The sequence below is a fragment of the Phragmites australis genome, chromosome 14 (genome assembly GCF_958298935.1).
Source record: "Phragmites australis chromosome 14, lpPhrAust1.1, whole genome shotgun sequence".
Classification (NCBI taxonomy): Eukaryota; Viridiplantae; Streptophyta; class Magnoliopsida; order Poales; family Poaceae; genus Phragmites; species Phragmites australis.
Genome location: NC_084934.1, coordinates 9449322 through 9467938, shown reverse-complemented (window position 1 = coordinate 9467938; position 18617 = coordinate 9449322).

The window sequence follows — 18617 nt, the reverse complement described above, 5'->3', positions numbered from 1 at the left end:
CTGCGCCGGCCTGTAGAGTCTCACTCCATAGCCTTTAATGCTACGGGATGGGACAACACCTCCTGCACTGCCCACGACCTTATCCGTCGGGGCCAGTGCCTGGTGAAGAGAAGCGTTCGGGTGAGTGTCCAATCCAGTCCTGCGACTGAGGGGGCTGGTCATGGGTTTGTGTGAAGGCGTAGCGAGATTGGTCGATGGAGTCCTTGCATTGGTCGGGGTAGCTCATCGACCGATTAGCGTTTTTAGGAGATGTTCTCCTGGTTGTTTTCACCTTTTGTGGGGTCTATTAGCCGGGGTACCCCTTTACTTGATACATCCACAGTAGCCCCCAAGCTCCTACGTGATCGTAGTTCAGCCTGATCTTACCATTTGGGTCCCAGGCCAAACGTAGTTCGCCCCAGGAGTGGTTATTGACGCCGTCCGTCCTCAAAGTTCAACTTTTGAGTTTCGCATCACGGGGGGAGGTTTCAAGTGCCCTAGGAGAGAAGAAAGGGGCAGGCACATTTATCGCCGTTTGGATCTGAAGGACTCTTGGCTCTTTCTACGTGCCCCCTTGGGTTTTGAGTGGTTTGAATGTTGTGTTGGTTGGGATGCCGCTATAGTTTTTTTAAAGGACGGGTGTTTGAGGGTCCTTCGAGTCCTCCTTTTGCATTCTTTCTTTCCTTCAAGCCCTTTTGTGCCCAGAGTCCAGTTTCTTTATCCCGTCTTGCGCTCGGCTCCATAGTGTAGACAGACCTGGAGGTCATGGCGCGCTCCCCTCCCTTCTCACCGGAAAGGTTGACGATTTTGGATGAACCGGCGGAGGGGGATTTACTTCCCACCTAGGATCCGCCTGCCGCGGTGCTTCCGGACAAGGCATATGTCGCGGTCATGATCGCAAGATCGAAGCCGATACCTGCCCGAATGGCGCCCGCGACCAGCAAGCTTACACCGTTCTACAAAAAGCCGTGCTCTCCAGGGCCGTCCCGCTCCCCTGCCCGGGTGGATCCCCCAGCTGATGTCATCGATATTTCTGATGATGAGGAGAGGATTGATTGGAGCCTTCTGGAGAAGGAGATCAATTAAGAGGAAGAGTTGGACAAGTGGAAGGGAGGTCTTCAGGGCACGCTGGAGTCGGTCAACAGCTCCAGCAAGGCCTTTGCATCGGCCACGTATCCTGGCCCTTACGCTGGTCGCCGTCCGATCCTCGGAGTGATGAGCTGCCACCCCTTGAAATGTTCAGGGGCAGATAGAGGTGAGTGTCCAGTGGGCTTTATTTGCTATCCTCACGCTGGTCACTAGAATTAGGGAGGATAGGGCAGGTAAGTATTGGGATAACTAGCCCGAGTGGGTGTAACTAGTCGGCTTGTAACCTATCCTCCTCATGAATGGAATTCGCCAGGGTCATACGGTGCCCATCTTCGTTCCGGCCCCCTCCTTAACCCTTGCCGATGGTCAAAGGATAAAAACGGAGTTCCGCGGTTTCTCATATGGATTGGCCTGGACCACTGCTTGGAGTTTTTTGGGGAAAACTTTCCTGGTGTCGATGCGAAGAATTGGCTCAGCTTGTCCCATCCTGCTTGCTAGTGGGGTTTTTAGCAGGTAGAATGGCCATAGCTCGACAAGTCCGTCGGTGGCGACCAACGCTCGGCCCGAGTGAGGACTTATGGCCCGGCCGTCGTATTTTTGGCCGCCCGTAACTCTGTTATCGCGTGAGCATACGGGATGAGGCTTCACCCTATTCAGGAGTCTGTGGCCGCTCTGTTGTTTGTTGCCCTGGTCACCAGGTTCGGTAGTGGTCGTCAAGCATGCTCGGGTGCTGTGGTCGGGCGCTGTGGTCGAAGGACCAATTTGCGGGGAGTCCCTTTTTTGGTTGGGAGCTCTTGCAAAATAGGGAGTCTGGTTTTTTAATTTGAGAACTTACAGGTTGTATTCCACGCTCATCTGGAAGGTCCTACAAAATACAGAAAACATATCCGTTTTTGAGCGACCCTACACATAGAACTTGCGCAACAAGGCAATGTTTCAGGAGTTGTGTAATTCACAGCCATCCTGCATGGCTAACTTGACCGCACCAGGTCGGGTGACATCGATCACCTTGTAGGGTCCCTCCCATTTTGGGGAGAGTTTATTCCGACCAGCCTTATTCTGAATTTACCTAAGGACGAGGTCGCCTACGACCAGTGTTATTGTTGTACCCTTTGGTCATGGTAGCGTATGAGGCTCTGCTGATACCGGATGGCTCGAATCAGAGCACGATCGCGGAACTCTTCGATCAGGTTTATGTCGTCCTCTCGTCGTGCCACTTGGTCGTCATCCGAGTAGTTACTGACTCAGGGTGACTAGAGGGCGATTTAGGAGGGGAGCATGGCTTTCGCACCAAAGACCAAGAAGAAAGGGGTTTTGGCCGTGGCCCGGCTGGGGTCATCCGTAGTGACCAGAGTACTATGGGGAGTTCATCCACTCAATATCTTGAATAGCTTTTAAGCCGATCGAAGACCCGGGTTTTGATCCCTTGGAGTATCATCCCATTTGCCCTCTCTACTTGTCCGTTGCATGGTCCAGTGCTCGTCTACCTCCGGTCGCTGCACCTGCTCGGGCTCGAAGGACGACCATTTAGCTACGAAATCAGCCAGCGCCTGGGACTTGATAGAAGTTTGGGGGATTTACTGGAGGTGGAATCCCCTGAGCACCACTGCCCACTTTGCTGTTCTCCCTGTTGCATCTCTATTATGGAGAATTTCCCTAATTAGGAATGAGGAGATCACCTTGATCTTGTGAGCCTGGAAGTAGTGTCTGAGCTTGCGAGAGGCTATCATGATGGCGTACAGCAGTTTCTGAGCCTACGGGTACCAAGCCTTGGCGTCGTGTAAGACCTCGCTGACATAGTATACTGGTCATTGGAGGCCCTCTCGCTCAGCGATCAGGACCGCGCTTGCGACCTATGGTGTTGCGGGAACATAGAGCAAGAGCTCCTCATTGGGCCGAGGTGCGGTTAGTATGGGAGGGGTGGAGAGGTACCTTTTGAGTTCTTGGAATGCTATTTCCGCCTTTGGTGTCCACAGGAAGTGGTCATTTTTCTTTAGGAGTTTGAAGAGTGGCAGTCCCTTTTCCCTCCAGCCTTGAGATGAACCTGCTCAGAGCAGCAATGCATCCCGTTAGTTTCTAAACTTCGTTTAACCTGGTCGTTGGTCGCATCAGGTAGATGGCTCTGATCTTGTTGGGGTTTGCCTCAATCCCTCGATGAGATACGAGGAACTCCAGTAGCTTTCCTGATGGAACCCCGAATGTACACTTCTCCGGGTTCAGCTTCATGCGGTACTTCCGAAGATTATCAAATGTTTCTTGGAGATCGGCGACCAGGTCCATTTTGATTCGACTTTTGACGACCACATCGTCCACGTATGCCTCGATGTTTCTCTCGAGCTGTGGTCAGAGAATGAGTTGAATGCATCGTTGGTAAGTGGCGCCGGCGCTTTTCAAGCCAAAAGGCATTTTTACATAACAAAAGACCCCGAAGGGTGTAACAAAAGCCGTTTTTTCTTCATCCCCCCTAGACATGCTAATCTGATGGTACCCGACCAGGCATCTAAGAAGCATAACAGGTCGTTGCCGACGGTTGAGTCAACCAGCTGGTCGATTCGAGGAAGGGGAAAAATATCTTTCAGGCATGCCTTGTTCAGGTCAGTGAAGTCAACGCACATCCTCCACTTACCATTGTGCTTTCGGACCATGACTGGGTTAGCTAGCCATTCTGGGTACTGTACCTCCCGGATGAAGCCTACCTCTAGGAGCTTGTCGACCTCCTGTCGAGGTGCTTCCTTCCGTTCAGCCGCAAACCGACGCGCCTTCTGCCTGACGGGTCGTGCATCCGGCCGTACAGACAGCTTGTGCTCGATCACATCCCTGGGGACTCCAGGCATATCATACGGACCCCATGAAAAGACGTACGTGTTCGCCCGGAGTAAGGTGATGAGCGTGAGTTCCTATTTGGGGTCTAGTGAGGCCCCAATCTGGACTATCTTAGTCGGGTTGGTGTCGTCCAGGCTTACTGCTTTGAGTTGATTGTCTGGACTAGCGACGACCTGGACTTTTACTAGTCGCCCGCTGGGTTCAGAGGTCTCGGGCTGCAACTCGGGAGTTAGCTCGACCATGTCGAGGCTCCTCTTGTCGCAATGCAAGGCCATCTTGGCGTTGCCAGCAGTGGTGATGGCCCCTGTTGGCCCAGGGATCTTGATTGCATGGTACGCGTAGTGAGCAACAGCCATAAACTTGGCCATTGCTGGCCGCCCGAGGATCCCGTTATACGCAGTCCCGAAGTTGGCCACATCGAAGAGGATCCTTTCGGTCCTGAAGTTGTCTGGCGAGCTGAAGGTGACCAGTAGCTCGATTCGTCCTAGCGGCTTGGCCGAGGAGCCCGAGGTGATCCCGAAGAAAGGTGGGGATGGATTTAATGAGCTTCTCAGAATTTACGGATCGTCCAGTGCATCGGTGAAGAGAAGATTGATCGAGCTCCCACCGTTAACGAGCATGCAGCCTAGCCGGATGTTCTGAACCATGGGTTTGACCACGATGGGGTAGCGACTTGGGCATCTGACATATGCTGGATGGTCAGCCTGGCTGAAGGTGAGCGGGACCTCTGACCACTTGAGGCGTGGGCTCAGGTCTGATGCGGTTGCCCACACTTCCCGGACCACCGACTTGTATTCCTTATTAGAGGAATATGTCGCGCCCCCTTCGAAGATGTGATGGACCATGTGGTCGGCCTGCTGGTACCCCAGCGCCGACTGGACGGGGGCAGCCTGGTCTTCATCATTGTCGCTGTGTTTGTACTTGCGCTCTCCGAGCTTCTGGTAGATGATGCCTTGTACGACCTTGCATTTGGTTAGGTCGTGGCCGTCCGTGCGGTGGATAGGGCAATAACCCTGACCCTTTTTCCCGTCCTTCTTTTCGAAGCGTCGGCATGTAAAGCTGGCTTGTTCGACTGCCAAGACCTTGGGGGCCTTTCGCTTGCTCTTCTTTTGTTTTCGGTCGGCTCCTTTGGAAGAGGCAGGCCGGTCGGTCGCCGGGTGCGACTTGGAGTCGATCTGCCGTTCCTGGGCCTCGGTGGCCTATGCGCATTTGTTTGCGAGCTCGAAGAGCTTGGTGGTGTTTCGAATCACCCGGGTGGCCAGCTTCTTGAAAATTTTCTGGTCCTTGACCCCCGTCTCGAATGCTATGACCACGGATTCTCCCGTGATCCTTGGAATGGTGTTCCGACGCTCAGTGAAGCGATGAATGTAGTCTCGTAATGACTCGCCTTGTCACTGTTGAACCTGATACAAGTCATCCTCGACCTCTGGTCGGGCGTAGGTTCCTTGGAAGTTGGCGATGAACTGGTCGCACAGGTCCTCCCAGGAGTGAACCAACCCGCAGGGGAGATTCATCAACCAAGACCGGGCGGAACCGGTCAGGGAAGTAGGGAAGTAGTTGGCCATAACCTTCCCATATCCTCCAGTGGCCTGCACCATGGTGGTGTAGATTTGTAGGAACTCTTTCGAGTTGGTCGAGCCGTCACACTTTTCGGCTAGGACCGACTGGAATTTGTCCGGCCAACGCACCTCCTGTAGCCTGGCGGACAGGACGTTACACCCCGTCCCGTAACGAGGCGCTGCTCGTTGTTTAGCAGCGGCGTGTGTCCTGGGGGAGACATGGCGGTCTCTAGGCCCTGGCGACGGGGTGGAGCCGTCCGATGCCTCCCTGCAGGAGGAAGGCATACGGTAGGGCTATTTGCCCTTTTTTAGCACCCGTCAGGCCCTGTTCTCCTCCTCTCTAATGGCCACCTGGCTCTAGATTACGCCACGAAGGTCACGCTGGCGTAGGGAGTCACGTAGGTCGGAGGGTTGGCCACCCTGACTTGGTGGTGGCCCACAGGTACTCTCCGTGGTTGGGGGAGCACGGGACCTATTCCATAGCGGGCCCGGCTGTGACCCATGGCGATCGTGACCCTCACCGAACCTCGTGACAGGCGCGGTGCATGTCGACATGGTCTGGCACTGGGCGGTCTCGACCAGGAGGGTGAGATCATGTAGCTATGGTGCCACCGACGAGCCTTTCGGTATGGGCCCGGCGGGAGGTTGAGGAGAAACCGTAGGGTTTGGAGGTTCTATGCTGGCGTCATGGTCTTGTAGTCGAGACGCTGGGCGTGGAGTGGTGATAGGTCGTGAGGTGGGGAGCCCCCAGTGTTGGGGCGACGTGATGGCCTAGGTGAAGATGCCACTATAGAAAATGCCCTGTGTAGGGGCTCCTCGGGATGGTGCTGGGAATGCTGGGGCTGTCTTGAAGCTCTTGCGTATTCGGCGCTAGGCTGGTTTCCCTCTGGGCGAAAAGCTGGGGGTTCACTGCCGGCGTTTGAGGCATGGGGCCCTCCAGCACCCTCTGCGGAATGGGCCGCCATGTCGACCTCACGTTGGGTCTCGAAGCTCCCTAATTCCTGTTCGAAGTCCCATGCCTGGAGTACACCTGGTTCGTCCGGATGGTATCCCATGACAAATACGTCGCCGCGGCCAGGGTCCTCAAAATGGGACTTAGCGGTTGCCGTGGATTCGGCCATGGGTAGCCTGATCAAGTTTTTTCAAACTTGCTGAAATGATGAAAACGCGCCCCCTACCTGGCGCGTCAAATGTCGAGGGTAAATACCTGACAGTGATTCCAGGGTGTGTTGGACAGTGGGTGCGTGAATGGTGTTTCAGGGACTGGGTGTGTCTGTGTGTAGGTGATGAATTCGGGGACACTAGGGTTTATACAGGTTCGGGTCTCCCGGAGGATAACAACCCTACATCCTGTGTTTGCGTTATAGTAGATCTCACTTGGTTACAGACGGTGTTCTAGCAGTTTGCCAGAATTGATCTATCTTGGTTACAGACGGGATCATCATCCCTTTATATAGTAGGGAGAAGGAGAACTTACAAGCGGGCCTTACACAGATGACCTTTGCTCATTCTAATATCTAACTCAACTCATCATTACGGAGTATAGGGCATGCTAACTTGCTCTAATGGCATTGTATATCGTGCTGCCGCGCGTCGTCTTTGCTTAGCCCGTAGAGCCTTATCTTGCTGCATTTAATGCGACGGGACGAAACGGTGCCCTTCTGCATCGTCCCTGTTCACTTGCCTCTCCGCTCCATCCTCGTCCACTTGCCTCTGCGTCATTCCTGTCTACTTGCCTTCTGCGTCGTCCTCGTCCACTTGCCTCTCTGCACCATCTCCGTCCACTTGCCCTGCTAGATGGCTGACAACATCCCATCTGTTATGCGGCGCTGCATTGGCCTGTAGAGTCTCACTCCATAGCCTTTAATGATACGGGATGGGACAACGCCCCCTGCACCACCCACTACCTTATCCGTCGGGGCCGGTGCCTGGTGAAGAGAAGCGTTCGGGCAAGTGTCCAATCCAGTCCCGCGACCAGGGGGGCTGGTCGTGGGTTTGTGTGAAGGCATAGCAAGATTGGTCACTGGAGGCCTTGCACTGGTCGGGGTAGCTCATCGATCGATTAGCATTTTTATGAGATGTTCTTCTGGCTATTTGCACCCTTCATGGGGCCAGTTAGCCGGGGTACCCCTTTACTTGATACACTGACAGAGCACAAAAATGTACGCCGCAAGTGAAGGAAAACACATGCTATGTGGCTTAAGTCAAGGAAAGGTTAGACACGGTTAACTGCACTAAGCAAACTTTAACCTAATGACTCCAACAACAGATATCCTATTTACTAAGTGTGAAGACATCACTATAATAAAAGGATTGACTCATCGGATTTCATCCGACTACCAAAACTCATAAGGTAATTCCATTATCCAGCTACCCAACCAACCATACCAAGTCCTAATCCCATCTAATCATAAAGAAGTCAAGCCACTCTTGACCGTGAGTGCGGCTGATCTGATCGGTTTGTTACTTTGCAGAATTTGCACTGCTTTCCCCAAGGGTCGTGATTCCTGTGTTGCTTCACACTTCTGGGGTGTGGAGTCGGAGTCTCACTACAAGGCCTTTATAAAGCTTCCGCCGATCTGTAGGCACGCACTGAGGTTTCAGCGCTAACAGACGATTCCATTGCTGCAGAACCCCCTCTTATTCCACTCTACCGCCCATTGGTGCCCATAGAACCGGAGGGGTAGGTAATTAGTTGTCCAGGTCGTACCCATATAAGCCTCGTGGTTGTGTGGTTTATCCGGGTTATATGCTTCAAGAACTGGTCCTTAGGATTCCACACAAGAACAATCACAAACCAACAATGCATTACCTGCACACGTGTATTCTCGCACCATCATCATATAAACATTTCGTTGGGATCCCTATACCATGTTGCTACAAAATTAACATACCCGATTCTTGTTGCATAATTATTAGTCGAGATTAACATTTCCTCAACTATGACAGCACTAGCATATCTACCTATCATTAACCATGACTCAACAACGATGACAAGGAATAATCATACAAAAGCTAGTAAACCCTAACATGGGATTCCAATTTTGACAAGCATGCTAAGAAGGATAAATAACTACACACGAATCCTAAAACAGGAGCACGATGTTCAAGGGCACTTGTCGTCAGCTGAGGGTTGCTCAAAGTCTTCAAAAACTTGATCTTGTAGATTCCTGAACTGTTCACCTCCTAACGATGAATCGAGAAAACACACAAGGGAAACTACTAAGAACATTACACCAAACAGTACTAAAACTAGGTAAAACACTATAAAAAAATTCTACATGACGCTACGAACATTTGAGCGCGAAAATCGCCCAAATCAGAGCTACGAGCAAAAACTTATAAGCTTTTGAAGTTCCAGGGGCTAATATGCAAATTTTACTTAATTTCAGAGAATAAACTGAATATATTTTATACTAAAAATATTGATTATGATGTCATAAAGCAAAATCGGAATTATTTTTCTATTGAAAAAAAATCGCGTGAAATAGGTTCACGAGCCCGTGGACCACGGCCTGGAGGCCGGTCCACGGGTCTATGGTGGGCCAATTAAGAGGTTTGAAGGGGTATCTAACCTCGACCGTCGGATTTAGATCGGGCGGCTGGGTTTTAAAGGGGTGGCGAACGGCTCGACCGGGTGGCGCAAGCACGGGTGGACGGCTGCCGACGATGGGAAACGGCTCAAAAGAGAGAGGGCGACATAGGGATTCTTTACCGCGGCTTCACGATGGCGGAGAAGGTCCGAGGGTGGGCAGCAATGGAGAATGGCGGACGGCGGGGCTCCGAGCTCGCTGTGGCGGCGTCCGGCAGCAGAAGAAGAACCAAGGAGCGATGGGAAGCTTCGTCGGAAAACCTGCGACGCCAAAGAAACAAGAGCCGAAGTCATAGGAGGCTCGACCAAGGAGAAATGCGGCGGCGGGGAGCTCCTTACTGACAGTGAAGAAGAACCGGCGCCGAGGTCAAATCCGAAAGAAAGAGGAAGGGGAAAACAGGGGAACAGTGTGGAATGTCGCAAAGAAGGAGATGGAAGGCTTATATGGGAGACAAAGGGAGAGGAACGGGCGGATTTTACAGGATTTGGTCAGTGGCTTTAATTCCATAATTATGACGGTTTCCAAATTTGTGAGGGAGGAATGAAGGGGGAAACGGCCGGAATCGAGTGAAGGAAGGGAGGGGATCGTGGCCATACACTTTAATTGGCGAGTGATGGCGTGGGGAGGCAGGATTCTGAACCGGTGCAGCAATTGGGGCGAAACGGGCCGGTGGCGAGAGGTAGAAGAGGGCTAGCCTTCTCGGGGCGGGCGGCGGCTCGGCTCAGGGCGGGGCCCACATGGCGGTGAGAGAAGGCGGGAGGGGGTCGGCTCGGGCGCATGCAAGCCGGCTAGGCCTAGCGGGCCGGTGCGGAGGAGAAGGGAGCGACCCACTCGGGAGAGGGGAGGGGAGAGGAAGAAGTGAGTCGGAGGAGAAAATCGGCCTGGAAGCATTTTCCAATTTGAAAATCCTTTTTCTTTTAAGATTCTGAACAATTTTTAAAAGGGGTTTTAAACGAGCAACTACTAGCGAATTTTTGCAAATATTTTTCAATCATAAAAACCTATTGCAACTACGATGACATGAATGCAACAAACTTAACTATAACCTATGGCAATTTGAATTTAGAAATTAATTTCTTCTATTGAACAAAATTGCAACTCCTATTAATTTCTAGCAAAATTTTAAACTATTGCAAAAAATTGATAAGGTGTTACATGAGGGCTGATGTCTGTGCTGGTGATCAAGGAGGTCTCGGCTCTATACGACATTGACTGTAGGCCCTCCACCCGAAACACTAACAATGATGCCACTATAGATGGGGGCGGCCACATGTAACGGGTTGCTCCACATCTCACCTGAAGACCTATAATAGAAGCTATTGCTTCCTTTTGATATCAGTTCAAAGCAATGACTCATGTGTTTCAGTTGCGTGTATCGTCGCCAAGGATGTGTCCTCATGCCTACAGGGCTAACTAGCGGCCGACTACCTCTTCTAGGTGTCTCCTAGGTTGCTCTCTGTTTGATGGGGGCGAGTGCCTGATCTTCCGAAAGGTGATAAGATAAGTCGATTTGGTGAAGCTTCGACGTTGTTGATCTAAAGGCTCTGACAAGAGCAGATCGAGAACCCTTACAACAACTACACTACTACTTCATGGTTATCAACCGTACCAAGACGCGGTTAATCTCGCTAAGAAGGTTTTTCCTACAAGCGAATCGAGAACACAATAAGAACAGGTAGATGTAATCTGAATATTGCTGATTACTAATGGAGTACTCGAATTAGGATTCTACAAACTGATATATGGTGAAACTGTCTAAAATAGAATAATCTAAGCAAAACCCGAGCCTAAACTATAATGGCTACTGTATACACACACACAAACATGAGGAGGTCGATCTAAGGTTATACGTCCATAGATAGAGGCGTACAAAACCTGAACTCCGACCTTGACACGATTACAAGACCCAACAAGGCCCAAAACAGTGACACAACAACTTATTTCATCGACTCTGACTATACTATAAGGAATATTTGGTGGAGACCGGATCTATTGGAAAAGGCTAGTTTTCCAGCAAGTCCAAGATCATCTCAATCGGACTTCGTATGCGAGAGTTGTGCATGTTTTATTGACTTCGTATCCTAGGACTCGACCTCAAGCTCGAGTAAACATTAGAGTTGACTAGGACTCGAATTGGAGTCCGAGTAGACCTACCCTTTGAGTGATAACGTCCAAGTGAGCTTGTGGTGTTTCTCTTATATTCCTAAGTATGAAAACATCATAAGATTTTAGTAGTAATCCATCCAAAAATCATTAACAACGAGTAACGAGTTCACCTGGTGGTTTAATTATCTTGCGCGTGCTCTTGTAATTGGCCCTTGTATGATTTGAGGATATTAGCAGTGTTTCTTGTATCCGAAGGAGTGATGTCCTCATTATCCTCACCCTCTTGAATTGGAGTCATCCTCGACTCAAGCTCATCTTCTTCTCCCAAGTTTGGCTTCAAATCTGAAATTTTAGTGTGGGACTAACCCCATAATCTGTAGGTAGACCCAATTTGTATGCATTGTCATTTATTTTCTCAGTTATCTTAAAAGGTCCATCAACTCTAGACATCAACTTTGATTTTCTTAATTCTAAAAATCTATCCTTTCTCAAATGCAACTAAATTAAATCACCTGGTTTAAATTTTTTTTTTCCTCTCTTCACTTCCAGCAACCCTATACTTTTCAATCATGCTCTCTATATTCTTTTTAGTTGTTTTATGCAACTTGAGAATAAATTGAGCATGTTTCTTAGCATCTAAATTAAGTCTTTCAAAAGTAGTCCAATGTAGTAAATCAATAGGAGCACGGAGATTAAATCCATACACTACCTGAAACGGACTTACCTTGGTAGTGGAGTGTACTGACCTGTTGTAAGCAAATTCAATATGTGATAAACACTCTTCTCACATCTTATGATTCTTCTTTAGAATAGCCCGCAACATGGTCGATAATGTGCGGTTGACGACCTCTGTCTGACTATTAGTTTAGAGATGACAAGTAGTAGAAAATAGAAGCTTCGTCCCCAATTTGTTCCAAAATGATCTCCAAAAGTGACTCAAAAACTTTGTATCATGATCCGAGACAACTGTATTAGGCACTCTATGTAGGTGAAAGTTTTCTCTGGAAAACAAATCAGTTATGCTTGTAGTATCACCGCTCTTGTGACAAGATATAAATATGCCATTTTAGAAAATCGATCCACAACTACAAGCTATCCCTCCCCCTGTTTGTCCTAGACAACCCTAAAATAAAATCCATAAAAATATCCTCTCAAGATACACTAGAACAGGAAGAGGCATGTAAAGACCATGTGGATTTAAACGAGACTTAGCTTTGTTGCAAGTGGTCAACGTGACACATAGCGCTCGATGTCATGTCTCATCTTTGGCTAAAAGAAATAGGCCGCCAACACATCTTCAGTCTTCTTTGCTCTAAAATGTGCCATCAAACCTCCTCCATACGCCTCCTGCAACAATAAAAGATGAACGAAGCTAACCAGAATGCATAGCTTGTTAGCACGGTAGAGCAAACTGCCGTTTAGCACATATTTATTCCATGTTTTTCCCTTCTTCACAATGTTCAAGTACTTCTTTAAATTCTAAAGTAGCAGCATATAAGTTCTTAATGGTCTCTAAACTAATATCTTATAATCAAGTTGAGATAACATGGTATAACTCCTACAAAGCGCATCAGCAATCACATTATCCTTACCTTTCTTATGCTTTGTAACATATGGAAATGACTCAATAAATTCTACTCATTTAGCATGTCATTTATTCAGTTTAACTTAACTCCTAATACGTGTTCAATGATTCATGATCAAAATGTATAACAAATTCTTTGGGCTATATATAATGTTGTCAAGTTTCAAACACACAAACTAAAACATACAATTCTTTATCATAGGTAGAATTGTTCAGACTTAGCCTACTTAATTTCTTGCTGAAATAAGCAACTTGTTTACCTTCTTAAATTAGTGTAACACCCAGTTTTAAGGGAACAAAATCAGGTACAACACATGTATGCCAGGATCAAGTTTCATACATGTGTTACATCACCAGTGTATCATCACAGTGTCATTATTACAATAACATCATAACTTATTACAAAAGGATCCAAGGGTCTAGAAGAAAAACAGCGGAAAAGCTAAACTCCAGTGCCAGAGAGTCTTCCATCTTCCACAGGCATTTACTAGAGGAACAACAGCTTAGAAAAGGAGCTCTGGTTGAAGTTGTCTTCTTTGAAGGGTGCAACTTAATTGATGGCTTCTGAACAACAGTAGAATGCAAGAGAGGGAGCAACGGGTGTGAGTACATAATGTACTTTGCAAGTGTAGGAAAGCTTGATATGGAGCTTAAGTCAAGAAAAGATTAGACACTAGTTTACTGCACTAAGCAACCTTAACCTATAACTCCAACAACAGGCATCCTATTTACTAAGTATGAAGACACCACTTGAACAAAAATAATAGCTCATCAGATTCCATCTGACTACCAAGACTCACCAGATAATACCATTACCTAGCTACCTGACTAACCATATCAAAACCCTGATCCCAACTAATCAAGAAGTAGTCCAAACCACTCTTGACCATGAGCATGGCTGATCAATCAGTTTGATACTCTATAGAGTTTGCCCATCTTTCCCCATGGATCATGATTTCATCACCTGCATTAACAGGTGACAGTCTCCATATTGTTGTGCCGGCCAAGCACTTACGCACTTCCCATGGTGTGTCGCCAGGAGATCACTACATGACCTTTACAAAGCTCTCACCGACTTGAAGGCACCCATTGCGGTTTTACCACTAACAGTGATTCCATCACTGTAGAAGCCTCCTCTTATGGCACTCAAGCGTCCAATATTGCTCACAGAATTAGAGGGGTGGCTAATTAATTGGTCAGGCCGTACCCATATAGGTCCCGTGGATGGTTGTGGTTTAGCTTGGTTACAGGCTACAAGAACCGGTCCTTAAAACCCCATACAGGAAGAGACACATTTCCACCGTGCAGCACAACACATGTGCTTTCTTGCACCATCCTAAAACCAACCATCCTATTAAGATCCCTATACCATGTTGCTACAAAATATTATCACACACGATTCATGTTGCATAAACATTAGTCAAGTTTAACTCATAACCTAACCATGACAGTAAGTAGCATATCTACCCTTTGTTTCCTATGACTCGATCAACGGCGACAAGGATAATCAAACAATTGCTAGTAAACCCTATTCATAGGTTTCCAATTTAGACAAGCATGCAAAAAGGATAAACTATTAATATAAATATCCTAAAATAGGTGCGAGATATTCAAGGACACTTACCTTCAGTTGAGGGTTGCTCGAAGTCTTCAAAAGCTTTGTCTTGCAGGTTCACGAACTGCTCACCTCCTACTTGGCATACCGAAAAAGTATACAAAAGGAACTACTAAGAATAGTACATCAAATAGTAATAAAATTTTGCCAAAAAAAACCCTATAAAAAGATTCTACACATTGCTAAGAGAATTTGAGCATGAAAATCACCTAAAACGGAGCTAGGAGTAAAAAGTTATGATGGTTTGAAAATCTAGGGGCCTATTTTCAAAATTACCTAATTTCAGAGAGTTCTAGATTCCTTTTATTCCGAAAATCCTTTTTATTGTGCAAGCTGACGACATAAATCGAAATTGAAATATTTTTGTTAAAGAAAAATGCGCGAACTGGGTCCAGGGCTCGGTTCACAGGTCCACCGTGGACCAAAGGGGCCGGAGGGGTGAAAGTGCATCTAGGCCCCCTAAGGGGGTTTTGGCTTATTGATGATAAAACGATTAAGGAACTAATATGTTTATCGAAGTCACGAACAGGTCTTAGTCTAAGTTGTGAAGACTTACGACGATTGACACCCCTCGAAAAGAAAAGAGAAGCAATGAGTAGTACTCAATAGGATTTAAATTTTTCTATCTTTGAAATTGAGTCTAGGGTAGTCGTACTATTAATAGGGTTGCATTTGTTTGCTGTCATGGTGTCTCAATGCTCAAGATAACCTTTAGAACCAATAAGTTGAGAGACACATTCACCCACGGACACCGGGAAGATAGACAGAAGTTTACTAGGCCCGGAGTCTCCGGTGTTCACCGGATACTCCGGTCCTCAGTACTTAGGCCGGAGTCTCCGAGATAGTCTCCGAGATAGACTCCGCCAGAAGAGGCTCGGTTCCGAATTTTTATTTGTCCGGAGTATCCGGTGTTCACCGAACACTCCGGTAGTTAGTGAGTTTTTAGGCCGGAGTCTCCGAGGGAGACTCTGCCAAAGGTCGCTCGGTTAAGTATTTATTTTTTGTTAGAAAAAGGCCGGAGTCTCCGGTGTTCACCGGATACTTCGGTAGGAAAAATATTTTTGGCTGGAGTCTCCGAGGGAGACTCCGCCAAGGGTCACTCGGTTAGTATTTATTCTTTTATTAAAATGAGATCGGAGTCTCCGATGTTCACCGGATACTCCGGTACCTGGAGAAGTCGGAGGGTTGGGCAAGTCTCCGGACCTTGTCTGTGTGGTAGCCAAGTCTGGGCCGGAGACTCCGGTGTTCACCGGAGACTCCGGCAACTTAATAGAACCGTAACGGCTAGTTCTGACACAGTTATGTGACCGTTCTGACGCCGTTTTGGATTTTAGACCGGAGACTCCGGTGTTCACCAGATACTCCAGGGTAGGTGTGTCAGAATAGTAACGGCTAGTTTTGATAGTGAGCTATATATACTCCCACACCCCCAAGCATTAAAAGCTTGCTGTTGTTGCTGAGCTCCACATTCACAAAGCCTTCCAAGAGCATTTAAAAGCCCTCCAAACATCTCTAGTGCTTAGTTTTGTGCCAATTTCGTGAGATTGTGTTTGGAGTGAATTTGAGACACGTGAGCATTGAGTTCATCATCAAGCATTCGCTGTGATCATTTCTCTTGGAGCCTTGTGCTCCTAGACGGCAAGGCGTCGCCCGTAGAGCACCCAATCTTTGTGGAGTGCCACGGGAAGTTTGTAATCGACATCAACTTGAGTAAGGAAATTCTAGCTTGATCTTTGTGGTCACTAGAAGAGGATAGGGTTGGAGAAGACCCGGCTCTTTGTGAGCTCCTCAACGGAGACGTAGGCACTTCTTTGTGAGGTGGCTGATCTCCGGGATAATCCCTTGTTTCTTCATTTGTACAATTTCATTTAATTGTGTAGCTTTGGGATTTTTCCCATACAATTAGTCTTTGTGATCATCTTGCTAGTGTCTATTGTTGTTTAAGCTTTGTGCTGTTAAGTAGATTTAGTATCACCTTTTAGACTCTAGCTGTTCCCGTTAATTCTTAGTTGTTCTCGAGCTCCTGTATAGACTGGAGACTCCGAACTAGACCGGATACTCCGGACAGACTAGAGTATCCGACCTTCACCGGAGTATCCGGCGTCTGTTTAATCCGCTAATTAGTTTTAATTTTTAGAAAAGCCTATTCACCCCCCCCCTCTAGGCACTTTTAAGTACATTCAAGGGGCTCGACACGGCGGTGGGTGACCGGAGAGTGGCCAGAATGGCGCTCTAGCGGCTGGGGTGCTTCGATGAATGGCTGAAAACGTAGAGGAAGCGTCGGCGGGCTCACTCCGAGCGAAAACGTGGCTAGAGACATCACTTGAACAAGAATAATTGCTCATCGAATTCCATCCGACTATCAAGACTCACCAGATAATTCCATTACCTAGCTACCCAACTAACCATACCAAAATCCTAATCCCAACTAATAAAGAAGAAGTCCAAGCCGCTTTTGACTTTGAGCAAAACTGATCGATCAGTTTGATACTCTGTAGAGTTTGCCAATCTTTCCCCTTAGGTCGTGATTTCATCACCCACATTACCAGGTGATATTCTCTATGTTGTTGTGCTGACCAAGCAGTTACAGACCTCCTATGGTGTATTGCCATGAGATCACTACAAAGCCTTAAAAGAAGACATCTTGAGACTAGCTTGATAACTATTATTGTATGAGAACTCCACATATGGTAAATTTTTGTCCCAGTTGTTTCTATTTTTCAAAGCACATGCTCTTAACATGTTTTCAAGGATTTGATTTACCCTTTCTATCTGTCCATTAGTTTGCAGATGATATGTTGAATTGAAATTCAACCATGTATCCATAGACTCATGTAAGCGTTGCCAGAATCATGAAGTAAACTAGCTACCACGGTCGGATATAATTATCTTAGCTACTCCATGTAGACACACAATCCTAGACGTATACAACTCAGCTAGTTTTGGACCTTTATAAGTTTCTTTAAATGGAATTAAGTGAGTGACTTTTGTCAACCAATCAACTATGACCCATATGGTATCATATCCTGACTGTGTTCAAGGTAAGCCCACTATGAAATCCATGCTATTTTCTTCCCACCTACATTCGAGTACTTCAAAGGTTGTAATAGTCCTACTGGTCTCTGATGCTTGGCTTTGACTCGCTGACAGACATCACACAAGGCCACGTATTCTGCTACTACACGTTTCATTTGTACCACCAATACTGATCTTTAAGATCTTGATACATATTGATACTTCGTGGGTGAATGGAATAGGTTGAGTCATGAGCTTCTCTTAAAATTGTAGCCTAAATAGCTTTCACGTCTGAAACACATATTCTGTCCTTGTATCACACCATGCCTTGCTCATCTTTGGTGAAATCTAGAGCTCTACCAATTTTGATAAGCTACTTGATTTTCAAGACCTTTTCATTCTCAAGCTGACCCTTCCTTATATCTTCTTCAAGCGTTGGGTCTATTTCCATTGCAACTATCTTGGTGTTACACACCATTCTCAAATTCAACTTCTCAAAATCCTTGCATAGAACATCAACCACTACATTTGTCTTTCCTGGGTAGTAGTTGATTCCCAAATTGTAGTCCTTGATAAGTTCTAACCATCTGTGTTGTCTGATATTAAGATCCAGTTCAGTGAATATATACTTCAAGCTCTTATGGTCTGAATATATTTCACACCTTTGACTTATCAGGTAGTGTCTCCAGATCTTGAGTGCATGCACTACTGTGGCCAACTCCAAGTTATGTGTCAGGTAGTTCTCCTCATTTTTCCTTAACTGCCTAGATGCATATGCTACCACATGACCTTCTATATTGAGCACACATCATAACCCTTGACGAGACGCATCACAATACATAGAGAACGGCTTCTGAGTATCTGGCATGATCAACACTGGAGCTAAGGTTAATATTTTCTTCAACTCATTGAAACTAGCTTCTCGAGCAGCTCTCCACTTAAACTCTGCTCCTTTCTCTAACAGTTCTATCATTGACTTTGCTATCTTGGAGAAACTTTCAATGAATCGACAGTAATAACCTGCTAGACCCAAGAAACTGTGGATCTCTAAAATATTATGTGGTGGTTTCCAGTTTAGAACATCCCTCACTTTGGATGGGTCCACAGATACACCTCCTACTGAAATAATATGGCCTACAAAGGGACTACCTTCAACCAGAACTCACACTTGCTCAACTAGGCATATAGCTGGTTCTCCCTGAGTTTTTGCAATACCATCCTTAGTTGTTCCTCGTGCTCTTCCTCATTTTTGG